This window comes from Notothenia rossii (genome assembly GCF_949606895.1).
Source record: "Notothenia rossii genome assembly, chromosome: 10".
NCBI classification, from domain to species: Eukaryota; Metazoa; Chordata; class Actinopteri; order Perciformes; family Nototheniidae; genus Notothenia; species Notothenia rossii.
In genome coordinates, this window is record NC_136908.1 from 55,250,875 (window position 1) to 55,260,874 (window position 10,000).

A 10,000-nucleotide genomic window follows, 5' to 3' on the forward strand; every position below is an offset into this window, starting at 1 on the left:
ACTTTCCATCTGATGAAGGCAAAAAAACCTTCGCAGATGTAAAAAAGTAGAAAACATTACATGCAGTTATAACTGCCAAAACAAACATTATTTACCCTGTTAAAAATGTTTGTAATGTTATCCACTGTAAGTTGGTCGAAGGAATGCCACCTCATCCAGAAGCTGACCGAGCAGACCCGAGCAGCCGAGTGCATCCGCGAAGCACACACAATGGCGACGTCAGAGTTCCCGTTGGCAAGCAAATCTAAATCTCTCGGTCAAAATGTCCGGTCAAAATAATTTCCCTTTAGCGCAATACCGCTTCAGTTGCGCCACTTATGTGACAGACAGGAAGAGTATGTGACAGACAAGAGTAATCCATTCTAATGTGTAACACTTAATGTGGAGAAAGACATGTGCTGTATGGGTTGATTGTGCGTTGATCTGTTGCTAATGCCTCAGGGTTCCGGTGGGCATGTAAACAAATGCATAATGCTGCGCTATACTTTGTGGCCTCACCCAGTTGCATAGCGACACTTATTGTTTAGGTCAAGGTGTCTTTTAATAAGCAGGTAGTCATATCATTAGCTAAAACTAGCTGGATCTGATCGATATGGACATAAACGCGAGTGAAGTCTAATCTGACGGGAGAGAGGGATCAGCTGCTGCTGACGAGTCGACACGCAGCTCTGCATGATCACATGCAGCGGTGAGCGGAACAAAACACACACTTCAGGTTAGAATATCACACGTAGCTATTTTAATTACCTCCCAAACTACCTAAACTAGTTATAGATATGTTTAGTTTTACTGTCGGGTCACTCATTACTGGATCCGCGAGCTGCATGATACTGGCATAATAGATTGCCCGAACCAGCAGGTGAGGCTTCATGGCCCGAGCTAAATACTACTGGCCCCGGGCCATCTAGCAGTCCTTAATGTCGAGCCCCGAGCCTTCATTTGGTTCTTTCTCTCTCTTCTCCATCTTTCTAATCAGTCTATCTATCTTTTTCTCTTTCTTTGCATCTCTCTGCAGACTTTGGACAAGGCTGAGGAGTGCGCTGCCAAAACGTATTCATTATTAGACTAATGGGCTTAAGTGGCTTGTCCTAACATTGTCTGCCTCAACACATAGTCATACGGAGGCGTACGAGAATACACAATGCAAAAATATAAAATTAGATTGAAACCAAAATACATACCCCCTCCTCTCATTTATCTCTTTTTTGTCTTCTCGAGGTCAGGATTAAAATTCAACAGAGAGAACCATTATTTCCCCCCCTCTCGCTTCTTCTCCTCTCCCTTTACGCCCCCTTTTTCTCCTCTGTTGTGTAAGTGTGAAGTGATCTATTGTTTTTAAATTGAGAGAAGTGCCACACACTTTTATTCCCTCTGGAGGCTTTTAGTAAGTGAGCTGTTACAATATTTGACTTTAAAAGACGGCAAATCTCCTTAAAGATAGAGTGAAACTGGAACGCATGAAGTACAATGTCAAAACATTGTGTGGGCCAATCAATTATGCGCTGGCAAACCAATTACTTCAATGTGTTATTTGTAGGGGTGCACCGAATGGGAAATTCTTGGCCGAAATCGATGCCGAAAATAGGAAACAGTTGGCCGAAAACCGAATGCCGAAAAGCCGAAAATGATTAATAGAAATATATATATATATATATATATATATATATAATGTATACATTTTTTACCAATGTTGTTCAGCTACCTGATTATGGAAAAAGACATGATTATGGCAAAACTTAACTTAAATAATAATCACTATTATGGGTCCATAAAACATTTATTCAGCACTTTTGAATGCATACAGTACATTAATTCCAAGTCAAGTGCATTTTATTTTCTCTGTAGGATAACTACAACAAAGTGCATTCAGAACAAAGCCAAGGTGCTTTAAAACTGCATGAACATCCAGGCCAGTAGGCCTACAATAAAATAGTGTAAATAAAGACTGTAACAGCAAGGCCTTCAACAACAACAAATGCACCTATAAGTGCATGCATACATAGGTGCAAACTGGATAAATCCACATGAATGTAACTTTTTACAAATGAAATTACAATTGAATTTCAAGAATCTGTAAATAAGGCTGTCTGTCCTCATAAGCAAAGTAGTAAACATTGTATAAAGATACACAAAGTGAAAACTGGATACAAAATCCACAATCAATTACAAATTCAATTACAATTTCAAGAATCTACAAATAAGGTGGTCTGTCCTCATGAGCAATGTAAACAACATTGTATCATTTAGATACCGAAAGTACAATATATTGAACACTGTGCTGCTGTCATTTCCCCCTAATGATAACCTGAGATGGTGAATTATAACTCACAATGAAAATTGTTCAGGAAAGTGGGTATAGAGTAGACATGTAGAACTAGATAAGCTTATGATAAGCCAGCCTTGTCTACTTATTAAGGAAAAGTGGGAGGTTCTTTTGAATGAACAGTAGTTTCTCTGCTTTATCAGCCATAAGTCTGTTCCTCTTCTCATCAAGCACATGAGAGGCAGCGCTGAACAGTCTCTCGCTGTCAGTGCTTGTGATTTGATCTTACTCCGCATATTTGTCCAGGTGTTTTGATTTCAAATTGTGGAGTAATCCCGAAGTGGTGAAAGTCTTTGCAGTTACACCCCCTCGAGAAATGTCAGCTGAACACGTTTTACAAATCGCAATCCGCGCCTCTTTCTCTGATATTTTTAAATATCTCCAAGCGGCAGACATGTTGGCTGTGAGCCAGCCTTACTCCGCATGGTCGCGCACCGTGCTTGTCGCCGCGTTTTGATTACGTCATCACAACAACACGTTAGTTTACCAACGTAACCATGTTTTTCTGACATTCGAAAGCCGAGAGGGCCTTTTTAACAATTTTCGGCCGATAATTTTCGGCGGCCGAATATTCGGTGCATCCCTAGTTATTTGGTTTGTCATGACCAATTTCTGTAATCTGATTTGGAGTTTTAACTTTGTTGCCAAGAGAAGGTCATTGATAGATAGGGTCACACATGCTGAGACTGGTCACAAATTGCCTCTAGGTCTGTTTTTAGATGATCAACACCTCACCTGTAAATGTGTTTTTATCCAGTGGCCTAACAGAATCTCACATTTAGGCTGCAGCCACACGGAGACGATACGGGTCGTATCCGCTAAAGTTCTCTATCATATAGACTGTTCGGCCACACGAGGCCGACAGGGAAACTCAGAAGCGATAACGATAACGGGTCCCAAGGTGGGTAGATCTGCAGACGCAACGCTCTGGGGGGCAAAACGGCTCTGTGTGTACGCCCTATACGATCATTTCCTGATGACGCAATAACCCTGCCTCTTCCCACCTCTACTGCTCCCCCGCGTAATTGCTGATATGTTTCGCCAACAACAACAACAACAGTGTTCCGAGTATTTCGAGGCAGGTCCCGGTATCTCGCAGGACAGTGCACCCAGCAGGAGCACCCAGCAGGAGCCTCCATTAGACCCCCCCGCACGGTTCTCTCGTCCCTTGGAAGAGGCGGAGAGGTGGGTGTTTTTCATCTGCTGGTGGACTACCGGGGAGAACGTCCTGCTCGGGAGCAAGGCTCAGAGTTAGTGGCACCTGCCTTTTACAGCAGGAGCACACGCTCGCCTCGGGGAGGGAGAAAAAGAGAAACAGCCAGAGCCCTGCCTCTCCCCACCTCTGCTGTTGTGTTTCGCCAACAACAACAATGGCAGATCACAGGGTTGCTTTTGTGCTCCTGACGCTACTGATCATGCTACAGATGTTAGTGCAACATCTACAGCTCCTCTACCACAACCATCAGTAACAAGTGGACATGGAGAACTACATGAACTACATGTTGCTAAATCCACCGCGGAGAATAAACAGAAGGGCAACCATGGCAACCATGCTCGGGGGTCTTATTCGCTGCTTTTGGTGTATTTTGTGGCGGAAGTACAACGCCACTTATAGTCCCGGCATACTGTATGTACTACAGCGTCTCGAGCGGTCTCGTGTGAACGGACACGTTTGTGGTGCCGATTGTGTGTGGACGGAATACTTTTTTGATTTCGAATTCGGTTCGTTTTCGTTATCGTCTCCGTGTGGCTAGGGTCTTAGTTGGTGAAGACGTTGGTGGGCCGTTGTAGCGTGTTTGCACTTGGCGGCCACCGTAGGATCAGCTGTTCAGTGACAAAGCTGAGTAAACTCCCGTCTCATCATTTCAGATATCCCATTCTTCTTCTTCTCTTAATGAGCTTCAGAATAGAAAAGAAAAAAGGGTTGATCCTTTGTCTGGCTTTTCACTTTTTTTTTACAATGCAACAACAATATAAGACCATCTTTGCGTCCACAATTACACAAACCATAGCACCTTGTACTAAATAGAAGTGTCAAGCAACCCACCCCTTAAAACAAACAAAAAGATTTACAAAAACATAACAAAACACAAACTCACTAAAAGAAGTACGCCCTTGAGGCCTTCCTAATGAACCAAAGTCCAAGTTGGACAGATGCAGCCTATTTCCTAACTTTCTTTTTCTTTCTCCTGTTCTTTTGTGCATCAAACTCTTCAAAAAAACATAACAAGCTTCTTTCATGGATCAAACGAGAGCGGCAGCGCTCATTGTGCCAAAGCGGGATAAAAAAAGGAAACGGAGAGAGAGAGAGGGAGAAGGAGAGAGAGAGAGAAATACCTTATTATTGTTATCAAAGTAAAGCCAGCTCCACTCCTGCTGCTCTTGTGGGACCTCCCTGACTCTCTCTGCTCATAGACCCAAGGGGAATCTAAACATGACCCGCATACAACACCCCCCCCCACCTATTCCTGGAACACACACACACACACACACACACACACACACACACACACACACACACACACACACACACACACACACACACACACACACACACACACACACACACACACACACACACACACACACACACACACACACACACACACACACGTGGGCCTGTCTTGGTGCACGTCGTTTCATTTGTGAAATTAGTCCATTCTCTCTGACCCTGTCTTTTCATCAGGCGCGGTGGTGCATATTTTAGTCCCTTTCCTGCGCTTGTTTTACTAATTGGTGGCTATACTTTGCCCAACACTGATATCCTTTGATCATCTCAGATCATTACGTTTACCTCATTAATTTGCTCAATATGATTTTTTTCTCCCCCCCAAAAAATGTAAGGGTCCGTTGCAAGATTGGATTAATAATAGATCATATGAGCCAAAAGAAAGTGCAATTCCTATGTGATTTCTGCTCCTGCTCTCGCTTCTTCTTTAGCTGATTATTGTGGCTCATTGTCCTGTGGTGGCATGCCAGCTTGAAAGGAAAAGGTCAATATTTTGGGGGGAATTTGCTGAGATCGGCAAATCAACATGAATCTAGTTTTAAAAAGGAGCTGGAAGTTACGACAAACTTAGTTAGAGCAGTCATCAGTATAGTAGATCCCTTGCACCTTATTACTGATCACCCATTAGTACACTTTTCCTTTAACATCACACGATTGATCCTTATCTTTCCATCAGTCTATCAAGAAGAGTGAAGATTCTTAAAAAACTAATTAAAGTTCAATAGGCTCTTCATACATACACATTCAAGTTTCAACAAAAAACCCAGCTTCAAACATTCACTTTGACACCATTTTGCTACTTTTTGCTCCACATCCAGTAGAATAGGTCCTGTTTGTTCAAACATACATTAAACATTGGCTAGAAACACTGTAATCCATCCAAACTGTGTCAAGTCTACAATCACACTCCACTTATACTCACCAGGTGCTAGTGTATTGGCGTCAGTACTTCCTATATCGCACTGTATTTCATCCCCTTTTCAGCATCAATATCTCCTCAAAAGATATGTTCCCCAACAATAGGCTGCTCTCCGCGCTTTGTTGTTGATAGCTCCATTGTCAATCCACCAAACTCCAAATTGTGTCGCACATAAAGACGTGTATCTTCCTCTTCCTTTCTCTTTCCTCTCCCTGTTGTTCTCTCTGGAGCCGATTACATCTCGGATCACTCTGTCTGCAGGCGCCGCTCGGCATTGTGTTGTGTCTCTCTCTTGTTGTCACATTGAGCTCAGCGCCCTCCTATTATCATATAGATAAGTGAATGTTCTGTTGCGGCAAGACGGGAAAACGCTGCTCTAATGCAGTGTATTGTGTACGTTGTTAAAATTGCCCCCTGTCTCTTTTGCCGCTCAAGACGCCGGCTCCTTTCTCATAGTTGTAAACACAATCGCTGAAGAATGTATTTTGGGCCTTGTGTGTGTGAGGAAAAGACGATGCGTGTTTGTGTTTATTCTCAGTAACTTGTTTTTTGTGATGTGAAGTGGGCCATTTTGCATCTAAGTGCTTACAGTATGTGTGTGTCTTTACATGGGAACTTCCTAGGTCTAGAGCAGGGGTCTCCAACACGTAGACCACGAGCTACCGGTAGCTCGCAAGCCCTCAATGAGTAGCTCGCCAAGCAAATCCAAAATGTAAAAAATAAGGAAATGTAATTAAAAGAATCTACCCTATGCATAAACGAAACCTCAATCATAGCAAACTCTATCTACTTACTACAACTCTATATCTATACAACACCCCTCCTCCCCCCACCCCCACAATGAATATCGACCAATCACGTTCTTGCTTGATTTGCGGGACCAGCGTTGCAGTCGGGAAGAAAAGCAATGTGTAGTGGCACCTCACCGCTTCATAAGGAGTTTGACCGTGATTTTCCTTCTGGCAGAATCTACAACACATCAGCCCCATTGAACAGCCTATACAGCACATGAGGGGCAGAGCTTTACTATATATTTATTGCACTTGACGCACACACGCATGGCGTAATTTCCACTGGGGACAGGGGGTACATGTCCCCCCCACTTTTCGAAATCCCGTTTGTGTCCACCCACTTTACAAATATGTTTATTTATTCTTTTACGCAATCCGTCATCGCCACGGAGGAGCACACAGCCTCTGTGAGAGAGAGAGAGAGAGAGAGAGAGAGAGAGAGAGAGAGAGAGAGAGAGAGAGAGAGAGAGAGAGAGAGAGAGAGAGAGAGAGAGAGAGAGAGAGAGAGAGAGAGAGAGAATCTTTATCTATTTAATATAGTTGTAAACAATCAATTATGAAATCATTCCAATGTGTACTATAGGACAGTAAAAAAAAAAAATTCAGTTTAAAAGGGGAGTGATTAATAAAATATGCATACATAAAAAGAAAGAATGCTAACTAGGTAACACAAGATAAGAATAAACAAGTTTAAATGATTTGTTATTGGTTGTGAACATATTCTAAAGACGTATATGAGTGTTGAGAGCTGTATCCATACATTTATGTTGTGCTCAAAGTGCACCAGATTGATGCATTTAACTTCAACTTTAAAAAAAAATCTTCCCTGCCCCCGGACCCCCCTAGAGGATGGGAGGTCCACCCCCAAATAAAGCAGGTTAAAATAATTAAATTGCATACATCTTCTTGTAGTAATCACTGAGAGCGGGTCCCACAGACCCAAACAGCACACAAAGGTTAAAGGTGAGTGTATAATAATGTTAAAATGTGCTAAATACATACACTACAAAAAGTAGCTCTCATCCTAAAGAAGGTTGGAGACCCCTGGTCTAGAGTATGTGAGTGATGGAGGCAGCACTGTATTCCGGATGTTATTTCAAGGTAAAGAGGAGGAAAAAGAATTTGACGATCGTTGACGCTGTACAAAACATTCATCATGCTTGTTATTTTCTGCAAGAATGTTTTCACATACACACTGCACATATGTGTCATTGCATGCTCAGCGTACAAAGTGTGCAAATGTGTGTTTTTGAATTTACAAAATAATTTATTTGACAATGATAGAGTACGTTTCGGCAAGAGGAATATCTCTTTATATACACACACACACACACACACACACACACACACACACACACACACACACACACACACACACACACACACACACACCCCCACACACACACACACACACACACACACACACACACACACAGTCTATTATTGACTGTAGCATCACTCAAGTACACTGCCTTCACAACGTAATTGCACTGGTTTAAACTGGATTACATGCCTTGCTGGGTGAGTTAACCCCAGAGTCCAGTTCAGTTTAGACAGACCCCCCCACCCCCCCATCTGATCCTGCTCGGCTCAGTTTACTTCAGTCAGTTTTAGCAGAACAGTGTGAAGTCAGCCGGAGGGGCTGCAGGCCGTGATGTGATGACTCAGAGGTGGAAGGAGACAATCTGTTCCCTGTTCAGCCCCAGGTGTGTCAGTGTGTGTGTACATATGACACACGTGCAGTTTGTGAGTGTGTAATGTGTGTGCAAATGTTCCTCAAATATTTGACACATTTTACATTTGTTGACTTGAATTTACCACATGTGATTTATGAGGAGAGCGCTGGGTCTGCTAAATTTCTCTACCACCATTTCTTATATCTTCCAATATCTTTGAAAGTTAAAAATGTTTTACATGTTTTTTAAAATACTGACTTAAAGCGCATAAAACCAGTAATTTTTCAAAATTCCCAACTGTGGAAATAAGACTTTGAGGAGCATGTGAATGCCATTTCTGTACTATAGTGTAATGATCATGCCATTTCCTACTAATGCTACTTAAAAGAAAGGTAGAGTACACACAGAAAACGCATTACAAAAGTGAAAATGAAGAAATGAAAAGGCCAGGTCCCTATAAGTTCAAAGAAAGAAAGATTCAAAGTTGATATTGCTTATACATAATGAATATTGGAACATGTGGGGACTGTTTAACTCCACCATATGTTCAACATAACAGTAGTTTCTTTGAATTGTTATGCCTGGGTGAATTTGTGTGTGTTCTGTTTTGTTGTTTGTTTACTCCACCTGTTATCTCCTGAAATACTTGCAATGGCTTTTTGCGGTATGCTCAGATTGCTGAAGGGTATCCCTGATAGTGGGTCACAGTACTACAGTGTGTGCGCTACCATGCATACATGTGTGTGTCTAAAGCAGTGCATGTGCCAGGCTGAGCACAGCTTCCCTCTGATCCAACAACACCATCACCACCTCACACACACACACACACACACACACACACACACACACACACACACACACACACACACACACACACACACACACACACACACACACACACACACACACACACACACACACACACACACACACACACACACACACACACACACACACACACACACACACACACACAAACACACTTCCTCCCTCCCTCCTCTATGCGTTTTCCACTTTCAACATCCATCCCTTTCTTATGGAAAAGAGCCAATTAGACTTGTGTCTGTTTGTTTTAAACAAAATGGCTTTTAATTAGCGCGATCAAAAAGGCTTCTTTCTGCAGGCCCCAGGATCCACTTTGTTGTTCCCCTCCAGATCGCACACGGGTTTGATGCCACCTGATAGGACGCCAAGACAATCAAAACACTTTTATAATGAATACACACACACTTTATCACTTTGTCCCCATCTATCCCTTGTTCTCTCTTTAAGTCTTTTGGTCTTTTTGTTGTATTGTTATCATGGCCATTCCTTTTTGTTGCCCATATCCTCTTAATTCTTCCTGTGTCGCCTTTCTTCTCTTTTGTAGCTCTCTGTCTCTGATGTGTTGTTTTAATGTTGCAGCACAGCATGCCTCACTGCTGGACATGACCTAGTGTCCTCTGTCTAATTTGCTTGTAAGTTTGTTGAACGTCTTTATATCTATACTAAAATGCAACCCTAATCCCATGTCGGTACGATCCACAGAAAACGTCAAATGACATGTCCTCGTAATAAGGATGTGTTAACATTAATTGGATTATTTTTCATAAAAATGTAAAATACTCTGCACAACATTGCTAAAACAGTGTATTTGTTTTCTAAACCTATAACTTGCACACTTTATCACGAGTTGTTTCTTTTTCTTTCTTGTCTCTTGGATGTCTGAGTTCAAGTGTTTTTGTTTCTGTCTGTGTGCATGAGTGTGTGTTTAATAGGCTTTGCACTTATATATGCTTTGTT

General features: G+C 42.2%; 1 long non-coding RNA gene across 3 annotated transcripts in view; it reads left to right on the forward strand.

Moving 5' to 3' along the window:
- The window catches only part of LOC307022589, a 100,636-nt gene that overhangs the window by 2,066 nt on the left and 88,570 nt on the right, over positions 1–10,000 (forward strand). The window lies entirely within an intron of this gene.